This window comes from Trachypithecus francoisi, unplaced genomic scaffold, assembly GCF_009764315.1.
Source record: "Trachypithecus francoisi isolate TF-2019V2 unplaced genomic scaffold, Tfra_2.0 Lachesis_group11, whole genome shotgun sequence".
In the NCBI taxonomy this organism is placed as follows: Eukaryota; Metazoa; Chordata; class Mammalia; order Primates; family Cercopithecidae; genus Trachypithecus; species Trachypithecus francoisi.
In genome coordinates, this window is record NW_022681456.1 from 61684478 (window position 1) to 61692426 (window position 7949).

The following is a 7949-nucleotide window of genomic DNA, read 5'->3' on the forward strand; positions in this document are numbered from 1 at the left end:
AAGGACTAAATGGCAGAGCTTTGCACTGAAGCTTTGACCAGCTGCAGTGTCTTCTCTTACTCCCACTCTCACCCAAATCTGATAGTTTTATGGGTTCCCTCAATAAACAGTCAGAGAAGATTCCCAAATGTGGGATATGTTGCCTCCAAAGTCCAAAGTGACTCCCTAAGCATTATGCCTCCTTCTTAGAGGCATTTGGGGGGGGAACATCCCTTCATAACCCAAATCACTGGTCTCTCAGAAATTTCAACACGGTGGTCAGCCCCTACATTTTTCTTTAAATTTTTCTTCCACTCTCAAATTACATATTTCATACCAGAGCATCTAGGGTACATGTTACTGCCTGTTTAGCAAGTCCTGCCATTACAATGTTAGCACTAAGATATGTCTTCCTGTTTTCCTTTGGGATGGTAAAATATTCAAGAGTCTGCATATACAGAGAAGCAGGAAAGTTGGAGGGTTGGTATTACTCACGATATGACAGTGAGAGGGTGTTTTCTCTGAATAGAAAATCATCTATCCATAATGTCTATCATTCCCCCTCAGAATGCCCATTTACCTGTAAGGTTTGAAATCCTACTGTTTAAAATTAAAGTACATTCCTTAATATGAGTGATGTATACCCCTGAGTTGAATATAGTATTAAGCTGTTATCAATCATCCATACCTTAGTAAAAATTAGTTGATCAGATTTCTTCACTCTATAATATTTACTGGAGATCATTGCACTGAAGCAAAAAAGAATCTTTTTTTATTACAGGCAATTGCAGATGTTACTTCATTTATTCATTCTTTCTTTCCCTGCCTACCAAGTTTTTAGGGCAGCTAAGTGAATATGCATTTTATTATCCTCATTTCTGAGAGGACAGAAAATAAGTAGGAATATAAATAAGTTGCTTAAATGGCAGGTCTGTCCCCAAAGGCCTTTCTCCTGACCCTCATGGGATAAGCATCTATCTGGATGGGGAAGATTCTTGCAGCTGGGTAGGTGGGTACCAAAGACACAAGGAAAAGGAACAAGGCTAAACTTCAGAAGTATGCAACTGTCAATATGCAAGGCAAAGGTTAGCCATAGGCATGCTTTCCCCTTCCCTAAGTCTTTTTCAAAGTGCTTAATTTATTCTGATTTTTTTTTAAGTCTTTCACATATACAAAAAAAAATCAGATTCCTTGGCATTTCTTGAAAGACTGGATGATGTGGCAGCACTAAGGCCCACATTTTCACACAGTAACATCAGCAGGAGCTAAGGCTGCCTCTAGATGAGTTCACATGCTAATTCACCACAGAGCCCAATAGTCTGTTGAAACCCGGCCACTCTCTCCCATTAATGTAGCCTACAGTGCTCTTGAAGGCATTTAAATTTACTGTTACTCTCCCAACTCTACTTGGTACAGGGTTGGGAGAATACAGAAAAATAGGCAATAAATAATTTGGTCTGAAACAGATCTTGATAGCTGAGATACAAAAATACTATTTTCTGATTTGATGCCAATTGTTTTAGAGATACATTTTCACAATGGATTTACTTATTTAAGAAGAACTGAAAATTAGTCTAGTTTTATTCCAAATGCCAATGCAATTGAAAGAGTTAACTCACAACTATAATGAATTTCATCTTGCTCAAGACTTGGAACTACTGATTACTAAATCTCTATCCCCAAAATCATAATAGCTTTAATTTATTCCATCTCCACATTTGTTTTAGCAATTCCTCTGAATCATATGTCAACAATATATGTCATTGCTGTGTAAATTCTCTATATGGTTGCTTGGTTGAAGGGCAACATCAGGAACTATCACTGTTAATTAAGTTTATCAAACATTAACACATATGTTCCTTTGGCCAGAGTTTTCATCTGTTTGTTATGGCTATATTATCCCATATTTTCATATTAATTATTTCATATTACTTCCTTGGTTTAATGTATATAATAGACCCTTAAACTGTTTATTTGTTTAAACTTAAAGATAACCTATTAATATATAATCTTAGCTACATTTAATCTGGTAATGCAGTTCACAACGGTCAAAGGCAGTATATCTCTTTCAATTACAATGTAAATCCCAGTTCTGCCTCTCAGAAGTTGGGTGTGATGTTTACTCTTATGTGTCAACTTGACTGGGCTAAAGGATGCCCAGATAGCTGGAAAAACATTATTTTGGGGTGTTCCTGTGAGGCTGTTTCCAGAAGTAATGAACATTTTCATCAGTACACTGACTAGAGAAGATAGGTAGAGGAAGAGCAAATTTACTGTCCCTCGCCCCATTTGAGCTAGGACATCAGTGTTCCTGCTTCTTGGGCCTTCAGACTTGAACTGGGACTGATACATCATGCCCCATCCACCACCACTGCCACCACCACCATCCTCTCGGGCCTCAGTCAGACTGAATTACACCATTAGCTTTCCTGGCACTCCAGCTTGCAAATGGCAAATAGAGACTTTGTGTGTGTGTGTGTGTGTGTGTGTGTGTGTGTGTGAGCTGTGTTTCTCTGAGGAACCCTAATACACTACATGACCTTAACCAAGTTATTTCAGCTTTTATTATCTGTAAAATAAGGTAACAATATCTACCTCATAACATAATCACAAGGATCAAATGAATTAATAAGAAGGAAAACACTTCATGAACTGTTATGAATTAATCCTATGTGACTTCTTAAAGTTGCCTCAATAGCAAGTACTTCTTGTACTGAATGCCAAAATTCTGTTTCTAGGCTAGTGTACTACTTAGTACATGATGATATAAATGTTGGTAAGAGTACAGTTCCAGCTAAACTGTGAGCTTCTGAATACCTGATCCTATGCCTCATCCTTTTCTCTTTCACTATGCCTAATATAGTTTCTATCATCTAATTGGTAAGATAAGCTGGCAACACAGACTCCTTATCCTACTTCCTATCAGCCAGGAGACTTAAAATCTAATGGAATCTAATTGGAACTAGTGCTACCCCGCCCCCAGGCCAATGAAGGAGAGCCACTTACAACTGCAGTAGTGGGGTTTAAAAAAAAAAAAAAAAAGATCCATATCTAATAAAAAGTCAAAATCTTTTTAGTAAAATAATTATATTTGCAGATGTTGTTGTTTTGCAATGAGCAATGTCAATTACATTAATAGAAGAAATATACTTTACTTATTTCAGATAATACTGTGTTGTCGATGAAAAAAAAAAATCCTTACCTTGCTTATTCGATGAAATTACTGAGGAAATCAACCACACAACTGCTGGAGGGCAGACTGAATCAGGTTTGAAAAATCTTACTTTTCCCTAATGAATGGGGCAAAAAGCCATACCCTTCACCTCCAAATCAGATACAGTAAAGGCCTGAAGCTCTTAAGACACAAGAATAAATTGCAGGTGAGGGGAATAGAAATTGCCTTCTATGAGGGAGGAGTAGGGAACAAAACAGGGAAGAGGAAAGCAGACAGAAAAATATCAAGGAAAGAGAAGTCATTCAGGGGAGAGAGAGGATTTTTTAAAGCCTAATTAAAGGAAGGTTCTTCCTTTCCATACTACGGGAAAGAAAGGAAGAGAGACAAAACCTTCATCTCTGTTCTTCTTGATTGGTTCTGGTATTTTGAGACCCTCAAGATGCCCCATTAAAAAACATCAGAAACCTCTGCAGTAATTAAACATGTGCTTGGGCTGGGGAAGAAGCAGGGAGGGGAAGATCAGATACAGAATGGTAACCTTTCTGTAATCATCTTGCTCAGGCATTGGAAGAGAAGGAACTGGAAGGATGTTACCTCGCTACCAATGGATTACAAGAAAGAGTTATGCCTGTCCATCCAGCAAAGGAGAAATACAGGTGACAGCAGAATAGAAGACCCCAGGCACCGAAGACCCTCTTCCCCTAAGGGTAGCAAGAAATAACCTTTGGTGTTCTATAAGATATAGCATGAATAAATGAAAAACAACTAAAAATTCATTATGAACGAGTGACCTGCACAACCTTTGATTTTCCCTACTTGCTTATATTTGTGTTGTACTGCTTCTAGCTATTTTAGGTAGCCTTGGGTGGCTCCTAACCATTTATATTTTACAGATTAGTAAAAATTCAAGAACCAATTTGAAGGCTGATACACATTTTCCCCTGTTTTTTTTGTTTGTTTCTTTTGTTTTTTTTAGTAGATTTTAGAAGTATCATCTAAAAAAAAATAACAGCACTTTACAAAAATATATATATTTTATCCAGCCCAAATCCCATAATATCAGGATTTTAAAATTGAAGACATTTAACTGTTGAAAAAATCCTTCATACTGTCATTATTTCTCTCACTTTGCACAGACAAACTGCAAAGTTTTAACTGCGGTTTGTGCATCACTTCTGTATGCTTTAGTCTAGACTAGACTCTAAACAGTCTGCATGAAGAAGCCCTCACCTCTCAGATACACAAAGCCATTAATGCTATTATGGTGCATAATAAAGTTGATGCATATGAAATTACCAATATTTGACTATTTTGGCCTATTAAAAAAATGAAAATGTCATATGGCTGAACCTAATATCGTGATCTTTTTGTCTGTACTTGACCATTTTATAATGTCAAATAAATGTTAGAACTATGACAAATGTATTCACAGCAATTCTGGGGAATTATATCTTATCTAAAGAAAGCGTTTAATAATTCTCCACACATGAACTAGTGTTCAAGAGAAGATTTTACTAAGTGCTCCTTATCATATTCTGTGCAGTTTCTGGGAGTCTATATTGGGGCAAAGGGGGCTATTAAAATGCTAAACCTTTTAAATATCAAATCTTTAATTACATTCATTACAACAAATCAGCCTCTCACCAAATTAACTCAAGATTATCGGGTACATACCATAGTGTAATAAAGTTTTACTAAAGGTTAGTTAGTGTCTTAGGGATGGCTTGGTTAAAGACAGAGGAAAGTTTTTCATCCAAGTTAAGTAATAGAAGTTATAAAGAGTTGGGAGACTCTCACAGAACCCATACTAAGAAGAAGGGGCAAGCTTCATGGCAATAGAAATGTCAGGTAGCTCCTTTTTCCACATTTTCTGCCAACTGTTTGATATCTCACCTCCTCTTCCCATATTGTTTCTGCTTACAGACTCCTAATTCCTATTCCTCCATAACATTGTCCTACAACACTGGTTCCAAGACCATATAGAGAAAATAAGCCTCTTCCCAGCCCCAGGCGCCTGCTTTGGCCCATAAACTGGACATTTCCCCTGTTTCAAGAATATTGGAAAGGAAGTGTATCTTCTCTTTACCCTCTTCCTACACTTCCTTCCCTGAGCAGGGTCTATCTGACTGGTGAGGCTGAGAAGAGCATCTTTGGACATGTAGAATCCAGGCTTTTCTTAATTCTCTTTCTTCTGGGGCCTGCCCTTCCTACATGGCTTGGGTATTCTCTCTCCACCAGGGTGGTATGATTGCTGTACAGAATGCTTATCCTGGCAGGTTTTCCTTTCAACAGGAGTGGATAAGGGGGAGGTCTGTGAAATTGTATCTGTTCTTTCTGCTACTAGAAGAAAACTTCAACTACAGAGGTAACAGGTAAGAAGTCAGCCAATTTTGGTCCTGAGTCCAGATGATTTTCCAACTCACATTTGCTAATAGCAAAGCTGATATTTTGGTACAACTGAAGTCCTGAATCTTTTTCTTTAGCATAATTACTTGATTCATTCATTCCCTAACAACAGATCTGGGTCCTCCAGCTGTCCAGTTCAGTCTTTATAGCTCTTAATTCAAACAAAGGAAAGTGAGATAATTTAATTGGTTCAGTTTAAATCAACTGTCCATCCCTGTTGTGGACAGTTACTCCAGTTATAGCCAAAGGGGTAAGGTTACTTGAGCCTAGGTCTACTTCTTCAGGAGAAAATGTGGGGAAAATTCCAAAGAAAGTAAGTTGGGTAGACACACTGAAAGTCAAAGGACTATTTTGATTTCTAACATTTCAGGGCTCTAAAATACCATTCACCTGTAAAGCCATTGTTATTTAATAAGTTCCACCTAATGCATTCAGTGACAGGATGGCTCTCAATTTGACAGATATAAAACATTTCTACCCAAACTCCACATTTAAAAGATGTTGGATATTTTCTACTTTTATTGCAATGTGTTTCTAAAAATTATGTCATAAAGTGGGTTGCCATTGAGCAAACTATAAAAACGACATAATAAGTGGGAGGTGTAGGCCACTGAGTATATTACAGCCATGTACAGAGCATAAAAGTTCAAAATTGATCAACTTCCTTGTCCCTATCTCCAAAATTGAAGTTATCTACCCAATAGCAAGCAGAACAGCTAGAAATTTCTAGGCTTCTCCCCACAGAGACCTGCCCTAATGAAGACTTCAAAGACAGAATGATTGTAGAAACTAGTCTCCAGTCAATGAAAATCATGCTTCAAATCTTACAAACAGGTGTAATATTCTCCAGTATATTATTAGCGTATAAATATATAATTTTAAATCACACTATATATAAATAACTAGGTTTATAACTTCAAATTAACCTAAAACTAATATGCAAATGATAATACACATTAAATATTTAATTTAAATTATTGTTGCTTGAAACTTTGTAATTTATAAAGAGAGAAGTGAGGTGCTTTGGTTAGCCTAGGGCCCTTTGAAGAAGCTGCACAAGTGAGTTGAAACTGGGGTTTTCTTTTTCTCTCAACAAACTCCAATAAAGCTAGCAGAGAAATTCAAAATCATTCTACTGACCTTGGAGATGAACTCAAAGCATTAAGCCCAGAGGTCAGTAGAGGATTGTTGTTGATGTTAATGATAGGGCTTCTCTGAGTAGAAAGCATTTTGAAAGTCAAGGATGACCCAACATTTCTTTCCTTCAGTGAACCCTTTCTACTACTGAAATTTATTTACAAGGCGCTGCACACCAGACACTTCTTAATTGTATACTGAATTGAATCCAAAACTTCAAATGTAGCTCTATATAACAAAACCAATGGTGCCACCAGGAAAAATAAGTCATCCATTCTCACTCTTCTTCTACCTTGTTATTCATTACCAAGAATCAGATACCTTCATCAGGACTGCCATTAACAATTACCAGGTCATTAGCACTCTGGATTGTTCAGGGTAGGCTAACTGCCATAATAAAGAGACCTAAATAAAGTTTTACCATAGTTGTATATATTTTGCTCACATAACAGGAAGCATAACAGTCAGTAGGTCAGCTCTCCTACAGTCAGGGTCATTGAAGAATCAGACTCCTCCCATTTGTGGCTCTGCCAAGTACATGGGCCCTTATGTTCATGTGCATCCAGCTTCAGAAGGAAAAAGTCAGTGGAGAAATATGCATGGAAAGTTTGCATGGGGTAGCCTGAAAAGTAACAGTTACTGCTTTTATTCCATTCATTGGCTAGAACTCAGTCTACTGGCCAAATTCAACTGCATGGAAAGCTAGAAAAACATAGTCTAGCTTCAGATCCAGGACAAAGAAACTGATTTTAATGAAGAGTTAAGGTCTCTGCTATAATATCCCTTTTCAAAAGGAATGTTAAAATAAGGATAATAAACTCAAGGGTCTAAAATGACCAGTTAAGAAACATATAAGAAAAAGGGCCTGGTGGAACTGTCCAAAACTAGAGAACATTCCATGCCTAAAGGGGCTGGCACTATTTGAATCCAGCAAATTGTTGTTCTGAAAAATAGGGACATAATATTACCAGATCTAATTTTTCAAGAGAAGGCAGGAATCTAGTGTTTTAAATGTTAATTCTTATTATAATATTAAGATGTTGACAATTATTTAATGTTTTAAAAATAAGATGCAAGTCACATAAATATTTCTGCATGTCCTATTTGACTCAAAGTATCTAAATTATAAACTGCTTTAAAATATATAACAAAGCTCTAAAAACATAACTTTTTAAAAAAAAAAAGCACACCTTAGTACCCTAATACATATTTGCATAGACTGAGATAATAAAAGAACAAATGAACTTCAGAA